The following is a 20,197-nucleotide window of genomic DNA, read 5'->3' as shown; positions in this document are numbered from 1 at the left end:
ATGAACCCAAGAACACTGAGAGGGGGGGGGGGGGTGAATCAGTGTTCTATCAATATCACAAGATTTTAACTTTTTATAACATACACATATAAACTGGTAAATGAAGAAACATATAACATGAACCAAATAAACCAGCCACATAAGTGAACACCATAACACACAAAATTTATACATGGAAAACCTCAAAGAGGAAAACCCACGGTGGCATTTGTGACCCACAATATCAATTCACTGGCCATATGAAAGATATTACATAGCATGGGGGCTTACACATGCAGGAAGGCACTTCTCAACACAAAAGAGTCTCACCGACTACAAGCTTCTGCTGAAATAAAACAATACTGGTGAAATCACAAAATGCATCTACAATGCAAAAAAGAGTTTCAATTAAAGCTCTGTTCTGTACCGGTTCATAAACCTTGAACTCTACTAGTATCTCCTCTTCCTCCAAGAATACTTTATAAACTATCTACTGATCATAGCATGATATTACATTCGCATTCAAATGATCTACATACATATCCTTCACATCACAGAGTTCTTCTATTATTCTCTTATATCAGTATTATATCAAAATGACCTAATAGACTGACTTATATAACCTTACAAACAATATGCCTTATGTTGTCTTACAATATAAAATATATACAATGTCGGCCCAATACAAAATGATTTTACAATAAAACCTTTCCGATCTAGACTGATGTTGGTTTCACTGAAATGCTGGATGTCGGTGTCGGTGTCGATGATGACCCTGAATACTTAATGCCGGTATCTGATGGTGTATGCCTTCAATAGAATCTTGTTGCTATCAATGACAACATATGATTCCAATGAGTTTCAATTGCCAACAACTCTCTCCTTTTGATTCAAGTTGTGAGGAGTGTTAAATTTTTCCTAAATCCTCCTATTGATCCAATTGGGAGATGGTGGATGGATCACCAACTATATCCTTTGAATCCTTGAAAGGGGTAGGCTCTACCTCAATGTTAAGATCATCTAAAATATCTTCATAAGGATCACTTTCTAACTCACTAGTTTGTTCGCCTGAATTAAAAAATTTGTGATGTGATTTTTGAAGAAACTTGAGCTTGACTCTTACCATCACATCTTGATAAGTGGGGTAGGAGAACTCTGAATTCTCTTAGTGATGTATGTGACACCATACTAGTAATAATATTATTGATGAATCTAACTGCCCAAGTTCCTTAAGTTTTTAGCCAATTTGTTATTGAATTCTTTAAATGAAGTGTCACTAGGAGTGAACTCTTGTACACTAGCAATTGGACTTTCTTCTTAATCAGTTTCTTCCTTATGGTTGATGGTAAAGATTTTATCTAACTAGTAAACTCCTAAATCAGCTTCCACAAAGTTTACAACTTCATTCAAGCCATTGTAATCAGTGATCATCTTCTTTAACTTCAGCTCAATATCAATCTTTATCTAATTGGTTGTGCATCTCCATTGCAGCCATAGATGTGTGAGATTTGTTGAAAGCCATCCTCTTAAGAACTTAGTCCATTCATGACTAAGGATAATTCCATACAACTTAGGAATGTCCACATCATGTATATTGATATATTCTTGAATGTGTGGATCAACAACCAATTGAATGTGTACATTCTTGAGCACTCCAATCACCTTAACTTCACATTTGTCTAATTGAATAACAATTCTATTGGTTGGATGAAGGGCCAATCCCATGTTTTGACAAATAGAATAAGGCATGAAAATATAAGAAGCACTAGAATCTATCAAACAATTATGTACATTCTTTCCAAAAAATTGCATGATTAATAAGAATGGAGGCACCTTATCTTTGTACATGGTAGGAATATCTTCAATTACATTCACACTAGACACTTGATTCATTGAAGATTGTGATTCACTATTGCTTCTAGGATTCTCTAAGGATTTGATTAGTGCCTCTCTCTTAATTAGGAAGCTTTGAAGTATATCACACATTGACATGTTAAAATTGGTCTTCTTCAACTCATCCACCATAGTGTACTTGTCCATAGGAAGTGAAGGAGTTTTATGTAATATCCCTTACCAATTCTGTTATGAAATTTTGATCTTTGCAGCCAAGATATTTCGTCAAACACTTGGCATATGACTGATACAAAAACTTTAGACTTGTTTTGACAACATAAAATTGTGTTTTATCAACATGGGTGACCTGCAAACAATATAATAATGATCTAAGATAATAATGCATTTATAATTCTTAATGTTGGATGAAATATCATAAATTAGTATGCAAAAATATGTGACTATAATAGACTATAACTATGACAAATAGTTGGCATGCAATCATGAAACAAAATGTAGACTAAAGAAACCTTATATCTCCCTTTATTAAAGGCGATAGACTCATTACAATGTCTAGATTAGAGCTAAAGACTCTTGGCTAATAATGATAATTTTCAGAATGTATGAGTATAAATGGCAAGTCATGGATTTACACATATATAACTGAAAGTAAATGAAATGATGCCAAGAAAACTAGTTTGAAGTTGCCTAGCTTGGAGTTTGAAGAAGCAATCAATATCCCTAATTTTAGGTGCCTCCTCTTGCCAAATTGAACAAGTATCCAAATCATCCATGTTGAGCAATGGAGGTCTGAAAATATATTGTGAACAACTTCTTAACCCTTGCCAAAACCTCTGAAAATAATCTCCTTCTCCTCGGATGAAGTTAGATGCCAAATAGAGGACTTGTGGGCAATTTTGCAAGAAGTAAAGGTCTGATATGATTTTTGATTTAGATTGACATATCACTGAATCTTCACAAAATCTCCATCAAATTGCCTTCAAAAGAGTTGCCTTACTTCACACAAAATGTTGATGTCTTCAAAGTCTTGAAATGGTGCATCCACAATTACCTAAGAGCAAAATCGTAGGTATGGGAGGTCTAAGTTGAACTACTTCAAATCTAAGAATATCACCAACAATCACCTTGTTTCTCCTTCAAAGTGCTCCTAGATGAATCGCTTAGTCTCCTTAATAAATTTGATGCATATGAATGTCAAAGTGATGCGCTGAAACACCATACACCCAAGAGCTGAAGTCTTCAACAAATCGTACACCCTAGAAACTGATATCAAAACTCAATTAGCTCAATATGAAGAACTGAATGCCCCCCACTCTCAAGGCAACCCTTAGGAGGATCTCTCACCCCCTAAGTTATGTGGATCAAAGGGAGGTATTGATCCCTAAGACCAAATCTATGGATGACCCTTGGTTCCACAACCACAATACAAGAGAATATGCCAAATCATCGATCATGCACAATGATCCAACCTCCCCTATTTATCCTTATTTTTGCACATGATTGGTTCCTTCTAGAAGATTCTTCTTTAACTAACTCATATTCTATTTTTACACTTTAATTATTAAATAAAAAAATATTATATTATAAAGTGCGATTATAACCTCATACGTGTAATCTCATCAAAACCATGAAGAAATAAAAATATGAATCCATTCGTATCCACCAACCAATCCTCTGATCAACACCTTAGCCTACGAGGGTCAAATAATAGGCCAACCTCATGATTGTCCGCATGCTAAGGAGAAGGGGACATTACATTTTAACAAATAGAGGTGCATATGTTGATTTATATGTGGAACTATCAAATCATTTGGGACTAGTAGGTGTATTACTTGTATGAGGATCCAATGGCATAGGAATTGACCCTAGAGGAATACTATCAATCAAAGGATCCTTCTTGCTCCTTAGATTGTAATTACTTTGATTCTGGCTCTGAAAAGCATGCACTTCTACCAACACCATTTCATTCTCCTTCTGAAAAGAAAAGACAAACTCCTTCTTCAGTTTTTATTTGCAGCTACAAGAGAAACCTCACTTGTCAAGACATAAGAGTCAAACATCAATGTATTCATAGGTTGAGAAGGTGGTGGTTGAATTTCTTGCATAATTTGAATTTCTTTTTGTATCTCTCCACAATGAATCTCCAAATGGTTGAAAATTTCATGCAATTAGCACCCATGTGTGGCAAGATTAGGTTTGAAGAATTTACAAAAATTTTCATTCTCTACTAGGATAGGGAGGCTTCCATTGTTAGGCCTTGTACTCCAAATCCTATTGGGTCTTTGATGTCCATAACTTTTGTTACCAAAATTTTGAATATTTTAATTATAGTTCTCAGAATTGAAATTAGAACCAGCACCTAGAGAAACAACATGAGTGTCTTGCTAATGATAAAAAGGTGGGTTCAACCTTAACTCTGTCAATTCTCTAATCACTTGGGATAGTTTCTTTTTAACAAATTCCAATTCAGATGCCAACAGTGAATTCTAATCTTTCCTTTGTTGAACTTGCTGCTAAAAAGAATGTTGTATTTGGTAGCACATAAACTGGCTACATCAGCAAGGGAGTTGTATTAGCTACTTGTGGGACATCTATTGGGTTTAATATAGGTGTATGACTAGAAATGACTTGATTTAGGGCAGGAATTGGGTTGTTATGACTTGAACTAATCAAAGATGGGACAACCAGAAAATTTCTAGCCCCTCTTGGGTCCATTTGCCTCGCAATAATTGCCTCATGATCATACATCTTTTGCAAAGTATCAATCTCATTATCAGGAAGTCTTTTAATGATCAAAAAAATGAGGGGATCAAGTGATTTTAAATATAATTGAATTGTTGTAGGTTCAGGAATTGCATAAGGTGTAACCAAATGTTGATATAGCCTACATGGAATCAATGGTTAAAGATGGCAATGGGTTTAGTGGGTTCCCTTTTGGCTAAGACAAACAGGTGTAGTGTCAAAAATTGTATACCCCTTTGTAATTCGACCTACATATTTTGTAACCACTTTGGTGTCCATTCCCCTAGTACTTGATTAGGCTCACTTCAGCCCTTGAATCAGCCTTTTCCCTCTCAGGATCCTCAAGACACCTTTTACCAGCTATCCTTTATCTTTTGTTCCTCGTTAGCCACATGTATCCCTTGTCTCATGTTTTTTTTGTGTGTGATTCATTTGGATACTAGTGTGTTGCGCAGATGTCTGTGCATCGTGCATTTGTCCTGCGACATCTTAACGTTCGAATGACGGTTCTGAGCGCGCCTTTCCACTTGTCACCTGCGTATGTCGGTGGAAATGGCCTCAAACCTTTCAAATAGATTGCCAACCTTCTTTTCCCTCCTCTTCTCTCATTTTAAATCTATCCTCTTCATTCAAGCTCTCTAGATTCTAGCCACAATCTCTCTTATTCTTTGGGCTCTCACAATTTTCTTCATCTCTCTCTCTCTCACTTACTACAACAGTCTATTTTTCTATAGCACTCTCAAGCCCTCATAGTATTCTTTTACAACTCTCTTGGATTTCTCAAGCCTCTTTGGTAATATCTATCCATTTATCCTGTCTTTGGGTATCTTGGGATTTATCACATCCCTCTTCTATCATTTATCATTTATCATTTATTGTATCTTTCATTTATCTTTTATTCTATCAATCTATCTGGTTGTCTGTGGAGGTGGAAACACCAAAACAAGGATTTGACTGAGGCAAGTCCCCAAGAAGCCCCAAACATTTTTCCTTTTTGGCTTGTGTGCAGGATGCATTAGAGAACATTTATTTGTCTCGAGGCTTCATAGCGTGGACCTATTGTTTGTCTATTCTCTTCCCTTTTCTCCTTCCAATTTATCTTGGTTATTTCTTATATCGCGTTTACTAGCTTATCTTCATTATTTTTTGTATTATATTGCATTAGAATTGCACGTGGAACTTTCTGTACAAACTCTATACCTTGTCCATACAGGACGACAGTGCACCACGTTGGTGTCCCAAACCTAGGTGCTCGTCCTTTTGACAGAGGCTTGATAGAGTCATTCGAGAGCCTTGAATTGCAGTAAACTGTTTAATTCTATTAATTTTATCCCCTGGCTCACCTTAGCACCAGTTCGAGTGAGGTAGTAGCGGATCATTTTGTCCTCTAAGATTCATCATCTTGGAGGTGACAAATCCCCTCCTCTACAAGGTGATATAGAATTGCAAGGTCAATGCAGATAATAATTGGCCCAAAAATTGTTTTCTAAGTCTTTCCATGAGGTTAAGGTATTACATGGAAAATTGTCATACCATCTATAGGAAAACTCGCCTAGAGAATAAAGGAACAAAGTATTACCACAACTTGATGGTGGAATTCTTTTTTATTGAAAATTTCCTTGAACATCTTAATATGTTCTTCTACTATTTCGAATTCACCATATATATACTTGGGATAAAAAAATTTAGGATTCTTAGGTAGATCATGCAATGACTAATAATAAATCAAATCTAGGGGTGAACTCACAATATTGGTGAAGAAAGTCATTTGGGCCATAATTTTAACAACACCTCCTATGGGATTTATCAAAGGAATTATGATGGCTAGACTTTGGAAACCTTGAGAGGGATGTGGTGCAAATGATGTATCACCTATAGATTTTCCATTATTGGTTCTTATCTTTTTGTGTTGGGAGAGTTCAAGAAACTCCCCTTTCTTAAGAGTGGATTGTAAGAACCTCTCATACTGCTCAGGTGAGAAAGACACTATATTTTCTAGATTTTAAGTAGTAGGACCTCTTATAGTGCCAATTATGTTGACTGTGGTGTTATCACAACCAACGGTAGGAGATCTACGAGTGAAGCTTCTCTCTTGAAAAGTAGAGAAAAATCCACTCCAAAATTCCATAAGGCTAGGTCATAGCTGCAAAAGATAATACAATGAGAATGAATGTGATTGTAAATGAGGGGACCCACTGGTATTCCCAAAGACTGGAATTATGATGTCCTTAATTATAGATGCCTAAAACCTTCTTATTTTTTTATATTTTTTAATTTGGATCTGCAAACATAATTTGAAAATAACAATTCTATTCTAACAATCCTACTCTAATTTCTTTAGCATAAAATAAATGACAATATATTGAAGGTTAGGGAAACATTTTGAAAACAAATCTATCAAACAATATTCATCACAAGATCATTCAAATATTTTATGGTAAGATCACATTAATTCAATCATACTTGCATAAATTAGATTAGCACAATTTATACAAATACAATGCAATCACCAAAGGAATATGATAATAAATAATTTTTTCAGAATTTATCAAAAATGTAAGGCCATACTCATGCACAAATACAAGAGAAATCCTTAAAATTCTCTCCAATATAATAATTCAACCAAGTTATCTTTTCTATTGAATAATATAATGAAGAATAGTACCAATTACCAAGCTTGTTCGAATCATTGACACAAATTGAGATATGAAATACAAACACACTTCATTCAAACTTCACAAAATTCAACAATAAACCATCACCAAAAATTGCATTAATATCTCATGAAAATGCATATGTGAACAATCCAACCCTTTTTACAATCAAAATAAGGGTTTATATAGAGTTTACAAGTGCATATTTTTAAACCCAAAATTAGGGTTTCTGGTCAAAATTAAAGCCCAAAATTTATTGAAATCAGCTAGAAAACAACCTAATGTTGCTCCTAAAATAAAGATATAGCTCCCCAAACTCTATCCAAGAGGTAGATGACTGATTTGGTCGACCAAATCTATAAAAAAAAATGCAATTTTTACCACCATTTTGAACCATTGTTATTTTCCTCACAGGTTTGCCTATAAAAACGTGGGTTTTCTATCCCTTTTTTGCTACACTTCAACTAAAAATTGTTGGATATTTTTGGACATGAAAAACAATAAATAATTATCCATTTATTTGTTACATTCGACCTCTACAAAAGTAGAACTTAACTAGCCAAACAACTGAAGACAATTGTATTTTCTAGTTGACTGTCCTTCACTTGTACACTTTAAAATTTGTGTCAAAACTTGAAGTATTTCACTTCACTAATTCACCATTATCTTTGAAAAATGTTGCTAGTAACTTTCTACCACATTTTGAAGTTCTTCAATATCTAGTGTTTTAGTGTATTTTAATAGATTGTTTATAAAAGACTGAGACTTCTTACTATCTTCAAATTAAGGGAGTTTGGCTTTCATTATTTCCAAATGTTACTTAGTAGCTATTATCTCTTCAATTATTTGAGGTGAACAATCCTTATGAATTTTATCCTTGAAGGCTTGTATCAATGCAACTTGTATTCTTGTAGAAGGAGAATCTACATCAATTGGACTAAAGAGTTGACTAATATGCTTCCTTAAGTCTGCGTTTTGAGCCTTCAATTCTTCCTTGGTCTCTTCCTCTTTGTCCACCCTTCAAAATATTGCATCTATAGCTTTTTGCAAGGAATTCCTTTCTCCTTCTTTGTTTTTTTGTACCAAATTTATTTCATGCATTTGGTAATACTTTGTTCACATCTTACTTTCCAATTTTTCTACCAAGGGCATAACTATTTGGGCCTTTTGGTGCCCAGATGCATCAATAGTGACTATTGAAAGTTTCCTTTCTCATTTATTAGGCTCAATTGTTTTGAATATCTTCTCAAGCATTGAGAAATCAAATTCTTCCACTTCCATTTATCTCTGTCTTCGTGCAAATTTCTTTGCAAACCAAGCAAGAGTTGAACCTGCATTTATTATTTTCATTTGTTGTTGACCTACATTATTTTGGAGCTCTATCAATTGATCTTCAATATTTTCAATTTGTTCATCTCTTTGGCCTCCCACATCCTCACAAATCTCTTCATCCTATGTATGATCAATTTCTTCTTGATTATTTTCTTGTTAACACTCCCTTGGTTTCTCATCATGCTCTTCTTCTACCATAGATGTATTAAGTTCTTGATGTTGTTTTTTATTAGGAGACACAAATAAATATTCTTGTGGTTGTTTCTAATGGATCATCTATTGCTCTTATTGGGATGGAGGCTCATCTATTTGTTGCTCACTATGTCATGGGAGATTACCTTGCACTTGTTTATGTTCTTCTCCAATATCTCTTCCCAACATAGAAAGTAAATATTCCTCACTAGCCTTGTCAAAAGCCTTGGTTTTTGAAGTGATACTAGGAGGCTGTGAGTGCATTTGACTTGTAAGGACCTGAATATTTTCTTGTGGTATCTCCTCTTGTGACACATTTTCTTGAGGAAAGTCTTCTTCAATTCTCACTTCTTTGTCTTCAAATGTTTGTTTCTCTAGATAAACTTATTTAACATCTTTTGCCTCTATATCAGTTTTTATGTGTATAGTTTCTCAAGGAAACTCATGTTCAACAACTTTCTCTAGTGGCACCTCTATAGAATAATATGGTTGAGGGCCTTCTCCTTGGAGATTCATGGTTTGTGGTGCAGTAGGAGTCACAATAGAAGTTTGATGTGCTTGGTCACCTTGTTGTTGCATTGGGGTGTCAAGCCTCATCTTCTTGCCTCTCTGCAATTGTGGTCCAAGATCCTCCTCTTCATCCTTTGATCAATCTTGAATTACTCTTATAGGAGGAGGTCCTTTGGGACCTTTTCTCAACCATTTGTATACCACAGTGTCTTCCTCAGGAACCTCCTTAGAATTCTCCTTCACTCTGGTTGATCTTGCTCTTTGATGGATAGGGGATTAGGGAGGAACCATCGGAGTAGAAGGCATTTCTTTTCATTTCTTGGCCTAAGAAGTTCTAGAAGAAGGCTCCCCTTGAGTTCATTTCTTATTCTTCATTTGTTTGCACACTTTTAGTAGAATTTGTTCTACATATGGCCTTGCATGCCCTATAGGGTTCTTAGATGGATGTTGTTTTTTGGATGAGGAAGGAGCTTTCCTAATTTTTGAGGTTATTTCCCCATCTTGCGATGATCGAGTCTCCACCTTAAGAATAGGTAGAATCTTATATGGGAAACTCAACCATTCATTGGTAAAATGTTTCATATATTTATCTCTCTCACTCAAATCTTCGAGCTCCAAGCAATTGGGGTCAAAATTATGAATTGAAATATAAAAAATTATCTTTTCCTCATAGAGGGGATGCAACCTATTTTCATTATCATGCTTTATAGCCTCATCTAATATCCATAATTTTTCATTTTGATGAGCTAGAGAAAGATCTAATCTATAAAAATCCTAAACTCTTACTTCATGATCATCTACACAATTCGTCTAATGATCATCAATATCAGGTACATGTTTGAAATGTGAGCCTATGATTTATTGAATGTATGGACTGAGTCAAATGTATTGCACTCAATCTTCAATAATCTTAGAGAAAACTCCAAGAGCTCACTTCAACACTCTTTTAAGCTTTCATCTCTTGACATGACTATGCACCCACACTAACAAGTAAATAGAAGTATGACTTATGTTTTCTCTTTACCAATGCTCAATTTGTCTGCATAATTCAAGGACAACTATCCCATCACATGGATATTGGGGAAACTTATGAGGAGAAACAATGCATCTTGCAACCCAAATGTAGGTGAATGCTCTAAATTGAATAAAGTAACTTCCAAAATGATGAACCTCCTTTGCAGCTTCTTGGGATAGTCTTTTTTCTGAAATCTCCAGGTCAATAGACCTTATCACTGCAAATAAAAAGAATTCATTTATAGTATAGTAACTCTTCTTGCTTCATTCAACCTACAATTCAGGATAAATATCATAAACATGTGCATTTTGGTCTTTAGGAGACTCTTCTTTTCTCAATCCTAGATAAGTGGATTGTGTTGCAAATAAATAGACAATATAGGTGGTCATATAAAACTTGGGGTCCTTCACTATTAGTAATTGTTCATCTAGGTTGTCAGTTATCATCCTCCCCCAGTATATGAATTCTTTTCTAACAAGGTTGGTCTCTATGAACAATGACACACATGGGTGGAATTACTTTGCATCTGACAACCCTACCACCCCGCTGAGGAGAGTGACATAGTCTCTTGAATCAACATGAAAATATGCTTAATCTATGATTTTTATTTATTTGAGTTGACTCTACTTCTTAGTCTTCTCCATCAAGCTCTCATTTATTAACTGCATGGTATCCCTTTCCACATTATAGTATTGTTCCTTGCATGCAACTGCCACTTTGGCATAGGTGTCATGCTTCTGGATGTGAAGTGCATCTTCAATGGAATTTGGTGAAATGTCTAGGATAACATCTCCCAAAGGACTATAAACTCTTCACTCGTCTAAGTTGTACTTTGATGCACATGCCATAACCAAATCTGGAGATTGGAGTGTAGTAGGAAAGCCAATTGTATGCACCAATCTTGATCTAACCAATGAAGTGGCCCCTATAGTCCTTCCAGCTGGGGTGACCATTCTTTGTAGGAAGTATTTGAAGTCCACATGGCCAATATCTGTATCAGTAATTTCTCGATCCACAAAATGCAACTTCATCGACAGAAGGTAGCCATTGAATTTATACTTCATTGGAATGACTCTTTGTTGTGATATCACCAGATCAACACTCACAAACAACATGGATTAGGAGCTTTATTAAACCAAAAAACAACTACAAATCTAATGAAAACATCTTATTGAAGGAAAAAACCAAATAAAAAAAGCATTAAACTAATCTAAAAACTATGTTGTGTTATTGAGAGTAAACAACACTTTTTGGGGGTCGGGGGTAGTAACATCCTCGATCTTTGCATTCAAGTGTTGTAAATACCTTTAAGGGTTGGGGGTATTGCTACCTCTGATCCTTGCTATTAAAGTGGGCAAAAAATGAGTTGGGGGTTAAGGTAATTTCTATCCATGATCCTTTCTTGGAAAGACCATCGGGGGTCAAGGGTGGCAATGCCCCCAATACCTACCATTATGTTTTACATGGTTATAGGTTTGGGGATGTAACATCCCTAATCCCCAATATGGGTATCAAGGACATGACATCCCTGACCCTTACTATGGATTGAAGCCCAAAAGATTTCTAAGTCTAAAACATGGGTGCAAGGATGTGGGGATATCACATCTCTAATCCCCAATTAGGGCATCAATTTTTGTCATTTGACCAACTCACATAATATTGCTTAAAATTTACTAAAAGTAGCTTAGAAAATATAGGAAATACAACCCTAAAATACCACAACTACCCTAACTGAAACCAAATGGAGAAACAACCACCAAAAACAATGAGGCACACATGAGCCTATTGGCTTTGTGGAGTAAATGAAAGGCTCATAACGTAGAATTGAATGAGTTGATGGAAGGACGAGGCTTTGAACACGTCCTAAAGCACAAAACCATGAAACAAAAAGGAACCCCTAACACAAACAATAGAAAGAGAAGAAAAGAAAACAAAGTGAAAGAGAGAAGAAAAAAGAGCAAAACCCTACCTAGGCAGATGGTCAACAACTTGACAAAACCAACAATCTACTAAATACCCGCTTTGCCTCTTCATAAAAACACTTGAAATAGATCTAGAATTGTCTTATATGTGCAACATAAAGTGGTAAAATGAATGGGGTTCCATGATTATAGGCCACACAGGCCACATTAAATGCATGCGTGATAGGGGTACCAACATCCCCAACCCCCGATCCTTGCCTAGGATGCATTGGGGGTACTAACATCTCTTATCCCCGATATGGGAACCGTCCAACATAGACATCGCGGGGGTTAGGGATTGAGGATCCTGGTCCTTGAAAGGGGAGGGGAACCTTGCATCCTCAATCCTCGCAAGCTCAAAAGGGCAAAAAAGGAATAAAAAGGAAGAGGAAGAAACAAACAAGGGGGAAAAAAAGGAAGGAAAAGAGAAAGGAAGGGGGAAAAACCAACACAATGAGGGAAAGACAAAGGAGGAAAGAAAAACAAGACAAAAGAAAACCAAAAAAAAGGGGGTCCTCTATTTTCTCAAATGAGAAAATGGGGTGTGAGTCCTCTATTTTTATAAAGATTTGTTTTGTCATATAAAATATTTGTCTTTACTTTGAGTTAGTACTTATTATAATGCACATGGGAATTAGTTAATGGAAATCAAACGTGGAAAACATCCAAGAATGTGGAGTGGGAATTTCATAAGAGAAATGATGGTAAAGTAGTTTGACTTTATGAGAAGGAAAAATAATGTTAAGAATGAATATTAATTTTATTTTACAAGTTCGTCACTCGGTAAATGTGTGGATTTAGGTAGAATATATATAAATTAGTTTATGTCAAATTAAAGATTTAGATGGTATATAAATATTTTAGTTTTTATTTTGATCTAAATTTTATTATCTAAAATAATTTTGATGTTTGGGAATTTATTATTGATGTGATTATCATTATGATATTGTTATTATAATTTAAATGTGTAGTTTTTGAGTCATTTTTTTTTTTAATTTTATAAAAGTGGTCAAGTTATTGAAAATTTTATTATTAATAATAAAAAACATAAAGTAGGTCGACGAGCTTGAACCCCCAACGTCCTCATTTTGGATATTGCTCTTCGAGTCAAACTTATTGACCTCGATTTGATATGATTAAAAAATTTATATGTTATATTTGTCAATATTTTATTTTGTTATGCAATAAATGATTATATGAATTTATAAAAAAAATTGATGTCTTACATAACATTTTGTAATTTTAATAAATAATGAAAATAATAATAAATTTCTAAACAATATTTATTAATAGCTTTCTATTATCTCATTTTAATCATTTTCAAATTATTTGCTTATGATAAAATATTTGAATTAAAATTATTATTCAATTTAATATTAAATGATAATAATTATTATAAATTGGATAATAGAGTAGTAAGAGAAACCTTCCCTTCGGGTAATCCATGTATGTTTTAAACTAATTTTATTCAATTACATACTCCTTTTAGTTTCTATGATAATGCTTGCTGATTAAATACGAAGTTGGGGAGATTCAAATGTTTTTTAGCACATTTTTCATGTTTAGTTTGAAAAATCTTTGGATATTAATCTTAGTCCAAGGTGGGTTTGAAAGTTTCCAAGCTAGGAAGAGCTGATTTGTCAGCTTTAAAAGGAAGATCATTATACCCAAAAAATAATAATAATGAAATATTGGGAATTGAATATAGACATGATTGGGTCAAATGGATAGTGAAACCATATGTTCAACTAAAGTGTACATTGATGAAAATAATAAAGTTATATTTAATAAAAATATTGGTACATAGGACAATGGTTGAATGATGGTGATATTTATTTTTTATTATTGAATGATTAATTTATTGTTAAAAATTGTTTGCAAAATGAAAAGAAAGTGTATAAATGATATGTTTTTGATATTAAAAGCAACAAAATAAGGGTGTTGATATTTTATACTAATAGTCCATTGGTAGCATTAAAACTTACAGCACAAAAAGTGACAACAACTTAACAACAAATACCAAAAACAACAAAGAGTTAACCAAATAGTAAAACGATATAAAAATCTGAACAATGTAAACCAAAAGGCCTAGAAAGCTAAAACTAGCCAATCAATGCATGTTTGAGCACATGGCTCCAGTCATCCGTAAGGAACTTGAAAAGTCACACATGGCTTCAGTCATCAGTAAGGAACTTGAAAAGTTCTTTGTAATTCTCTTCATTGTCAGCATCTTTATCTAAGACTTTGCAGAAATAATATGTTATTTCTACATGTTTTGATGAGAAAAATTTAAATATTAATCAAGTATTCATCACTGCCTATTCAGATAAATAATATTTTTTTAAATATATATTTTGAATACATATATTTTTAATAATTATGTGTGTGTGTGTGTGTTAAACTTTTATCTATTTTAGATAAATTATTAAGATAAAAGTTATTATCCCATAGAAACGGTTGTGTTTTTAATACATGGACATTTTAATATTAATTTAAAATATATATTTATCAATATTAGGAGAAAATAAATTCATGCACTAAAGTTTCAAGTTATAAATACACAAAAATATTGAAGGAAGAAAAGTAAAGTTAATTAAATAAAGAGAGATGTCCTTTGTAACTTCATTTTATCAACAACTAAATTATGGTGTCAGATTTATAAACAAAATATATACAGTTTTTAAAAAAAAAAATTCTAAAATATACAAACATAAAATACACTAAAAAGTACACATTTTATTGGTTTTCATCATTTCAATATTCAAAACATATTTGCTACTTTTTTAATAGTGTTTAATATGGGAAATAGGGTTCCACAAGGATAAGTACAGATCCACTTATTTCCTAAATAATTAAAGGGGGAGAATAGGCCCAATAGATTCAACCTCCTTCCTATTGAGAAAAGGATTGAATGTTGATTGGATTTTGTTCCCCTTTATTTGATTTGAAGATGCAATTGTGAGTGTAAATTGGAAGCTAGGTCTAGGGTGAATGATATAGAGTTGACATAAAACAATAAAAAAAATAAGTTATAGAAATGAAATTGAGACATGGAGCTAAGTTCGAGTAGAAGAAACAAAGAAGAACTTGCGACAAATAGTTTGGCCCAAGAGTGCAAGACTGTGTGGCTCTAGGCATCCTAGTTCTTGATGTCAGATGCAGATAGACATGAAACTATCAAAATCAGAATGTAGCTTAGAATTTGTTCTAAAAAATTCATCAAAATTTCTTGAGATCGTGTGGCACTAGGCAACTTGGTCCTCTTATTTTTTCCCTTGCAAAAGTCAAAACTAATCATCATTGTCTCCTCTATTGGAATCTATGTTCGTGGCTACTAGATCTATCACCTACACATATAAAGAAGGAAAATGGTGTTGTTGATCTGGGGTTTTGCCTAGTTCAAACCCCAAGTTTGGAATTAACCCTTAAACTGAATTGAACTTGGAAATAGAAATATTGAAGTAAGAGTTGAATGATATACCTCAAATCTGTTGCAATTGATGATGGATGATGATGCAATTCTCTTTAGATTTGATCACAAGTGTTGATGCAATAACATGACTTGACATAAAATGAGCATGAATTACCTAATCAAACCTACATGCTTGCATGCAGATTGATGTAGACTTACTACTCCATAATGTTGAAATGTTTGAATAATATAGTGGGATGAAATGTTGTCTCGAATGCTTGAATATGCTTAATGACAAATGCTTGATGGATGGATAGTGTGTTATGGCATGAGGATATGGGATGAGCCCTGAAAATGAGTAGGAAGAATGCTCTTATATAGGGTATTTGAGGTAATTTACTAATTAGGTGGACCTCCAATGGTCAAATTGAGACATCGACAACTGAAACCATCAAATCGAGACAATGCACTAACATATTTGAATGAAGTCATGTTTAAGGAGGATAAAGATGCTCTAGTTCCATGGTCCACCAAAAATAGGGCAAACAAGCAGGAGATCAAGGTGCACAGTTTGAGGAATAGGTCCAGTTCTCCATACAAACAGATGCCATCAGATTCAAGGTGAGAAGGATGGAAATGGACCTAGGAGAGAGCTAAGATAGGAAACACCAAAATAGGGGCACAAAAGGTGGTGTACTGAAGATGACATCTCCATCTTTATTAAATTTCTCATCAAATAATTGACCCTCAAAGTTTTTCATCTTTGTCTTTGTTGCAACCTCTTTGTTCTCATTCTCCATGCTACCAAAAGAAACATCTCTCTTCAAACCCATCATCTTATTCATCTCCATCATAAATTTCTTAATCAAATATCCAACCTTCCAAGTCCTCTATTATATCATTTTCTTCTTCTTCAGTGCCACATGCAAGACACTCTACTACATCTTCCTTCTTTCTTGCAATCAAAACATTATTAGAAACAAAATCACCCTTGCCTCTATTCTTCTTTTCTTTTCTCTTTTCAATCTCCACTCTTATATCATTCAACTACTATTGTATCTCTATCATTTTATCTCTTAATTTCCTCTCTCTTCTCACAAGTACATGAATCCTTAAAATCCATCCAATGACAAATGTCATTTTCTTCTTCATATTTTCCATCTTCAACTTTCTTGAAGCCTCTACACAAATCCTCTTACCAACACTCTTAAGTCCTAGTGTAAGCTATCACACATTTGGTGTTTTTTTTACACACTCAACAACTCTTGCTCCACAAATCCTCTAGAAGATCCTGTTTCATCTTTCTCATACACACACTCCACCATAAATCCTACTACTAGAATGCATCATGCTCAACACTCTATCTGCATGCTTAAGAACAATTCTCTTTAATAACTCACACACTCCACCCACAAGTAATGGTGCAATACTATCTCATGTTCAATGCTTTGTCCACACACTCAGTAACATTGCTCTACAATAACTCACACACTCCACCCATAGATTCTGGTGGAAGACTAAATCATGTTCAACACTTTGTTTGCATTTTGAAAAACATCATCTCTCCAGCAAATCACACACTCCACCCATCGATCCTAATGCAAGACCACCTCATGTTTATGTTGGCATTTTTTATGATTGATGCTGTGATTGTCATTGATGGACACACACTTGACTTGAGATCACTTTTTGTATGTATAAGTTAAAGCTCAACCAGTATTTGTTCCAACCGGTATGATGTATTATAGTCTTTAGACTATCGATGTTTTGTAGAAAGTGTTTACCAATCTGAAGTGGTATGAAGACCCCAAGCGGTTCTAGGATCTCAAGCGGTACGAAGGAATGAAGCGACACAACTCATATTTCCTAGTCTTCATTTTGTCAAACTAGCAACCGTTATTTTGCTTAAACCAGTATTTTGTATGAACCAGTAATACTCTATGATGAGTTACCAACCGGCATTTTGTGATAAGTTACCATCCACCGATTGTTTGGCGGTGCTGACACTTTGGCGGTGCTTTTTGTGTCGTGTTACCAAATATGTCTAGATGCATTGAACCTAGGAAATTGTATTGTAATCCTATTGGACTGACATGAAATCAGATTCCTTTATAAGGACATCATGTCTGGGGTTTTAAATAGTTGCTAGGGTTTAAGGTAGTTGAAGAGTTTTTGTAAGAGTGAACACAGAAGACAAGTTCAGGTCTGTGGAGAGGCAGAGTGTGAATGTGTTGAAGACTGAAGTAATGCTGGAATGCATTAGGAACAAGCTATCAAGGATCTAACCAAGCAATCTATGCTATTTGCTAGATCACTCACTTGTTGATTACTCACATCTTCAACAAGTCTGAAGCCCTTAACTGGGTAGGGCCAAAAGCCTTTTGTAAATCCTCTAACAAGGTGGTTCACATCTGTGGATCTAAAATCCTCTATCAAGGTAGTCTTTAATTGGACTTATCTCCTAACAGAGATTGAGATTCCTAATAGGATCTGTTCTGGTAAAGAACATTGTATGACCTTAACCAGTCTGGTTCCTATTCTGTAGATAGTTACTTGTGAGTTCCATCTCACCGTGGTTTTTCCCATTTGGGTTTCCACGTCAAAATCTCTTGTGTTATGGTGTTTGTGCTTCTATGGGTAAATGCATTATTTGCTATTTGGTTTGCATGTGTGCTTACCGGTTTGTTTGCTAAATTGTTTTACCGGTTTACTGGTAGTCTAGTAAAGTGTTTAAGTATAGTAATTTTTGGCATACTAATTCACCCCCCCCCCTCTTAGTATTCATCAATTGGTATCAGAGCCAACCTTTCTATAAGTCTAACCACTTGGAAAGAGATAATGGGGAATACACTATGAGGGAACTTGCTCATTGGCTCACTCAATCTGAGCAAAACTATGATGATCTTATGGTCAAATATAAGGCCTCTCAGGCAAAAAGGAGAGAACATGCTGAAAAACTGATGGAGCTATCTGAAAATAGTTCTTCTGATTAAGTAGACATGGAAGCCCTAATTCAAGAAGTAGAAAAGCTGAATGAATCCAATTCCAACCTGAGAAAAGAGTTGGAAGGACTGACTATTCGAATGTGCTAAGAGCTTGAGAACCGGAGGAAAGCTGAAGATCTGGTAAAAGACAAAGATCATGAAATCTCCAAGCTGAAGCAAGAGATTAGTGCCCTAACTGCTCAACTCCATGCGAGCAAAGTGGAAAAGGAAGACATGCAAGGAGAACTGAACATGGCCATCTTTGAGAATGCAAACTTGATGGAAACAAATGTTGCTATTTCCAAAGAACTCTCCGAGTCAAAGGAAATACTTGCTAAGTTCAACAAGAGTACTGTTAAGCTAGAGAAAAAGCTTGAATCTACCAAACCTGTCAAGAATACTAATGGACTTGGTTATTCTGGTCATGAGGAAGGTGAGACCTCTGGTGCAAATGTTGGAGCATCGAAGAAACAACCAACATCAAAAGATAAAGGTAAGCAAAAGTTTAAACCTGTTTGCTTTAATTGTCTTAAAGAAGGACATACTGCCAATGTATGTAGGAGAAAAGCCTACAATAATTTTCCTTACTTTATAAACAATGTACCTAGATCCAATAAGTTCAATGGTAATTGTTATGCATGCAACAAGTTTGGGCATAGAGCATCTGAATGCAGGTCTGTTATGAACAACACTAGAAGATATCCTCAGAGGACTCAAGGAATTGGTCTGGAACCTTTTGTGAACCGGAATCACAACCGGTTTAATACCTTTAATTATCAGTCAGGAAGTAGTGGCTATCAAGCAGCAATTGGATGGAGAGCAAACTATTTGATCTATCATTGTCATGGTCACACTGCTGCAACATGCAGGAGAAAGAATGGTAACATGAATAATGGACCTTGGAGAGCACATGGAATGGTCTGCTATCATTGCAACAAACTGGGTCACATTGCCAAATTCTGCAAAACAAGAAAGAACATATCAGATGACATACCAGTCACTCCAGAAGGAAAGATTGATATTGACATTGTTCAAGCAGATATGAACAAAACCTGGAAAAAGAAACCAGTGGTGTTGCAAGAAGAACTGGTTTCTGCACCTAGTGTGGAAATCATGGAACTGGCAAACTAAGCATCAGAAAAGCTTAGGGGGAGCAAATGACAAAATACTTCAAACCCCTAGTTTACACCGATATGAGATGCCTATCAGTCGGCAGAAGACCGGAAATGGTAAAAGGCAAATTAGGGTTTACGCCCTAATATTGGAGCATTTATTATGGTAGGTGGAGAACCTATTTAAAAGGAATTTTGAAATCATTTCTCACTTATCATTTTTCGAGCGAAGAAGTTTTTCAAGTGTAGAGTGAAGGAAATTGATTTACACTGCAAATCAAAGAATTTATCAAATTCCCAAAGAAGAATCTGAAGAAAACATTTGTTGGAGTGTAGAATGCAAAGCGGTATCTCTGCAATCAAAGGAGTGTCAAGTGAAGTTCAAATTGCGAAGCCCTAAATTTCAATCTACGAAGGTATTTTTCATAATTCTTTGTTTATCATGGCTTC

This window comes from Cryptomeria japonica, chromosome 11 (assembly GCF_030272615.1).
Source record: "Cryptomeria japonica chromosome 11, Sugi_1.0, whole genome shotgun sequence".
In the NCBI taxonomy this organism is placed as follows: Eukaryota; Viridiplantae; Streptophyta; class Pinopsida; order Cupressales; family Cupressaceae; genus Cryptomeria; species Cryptomeria japonica.
Note: the sequence above shows the minus strand (reverse complement) of the source record.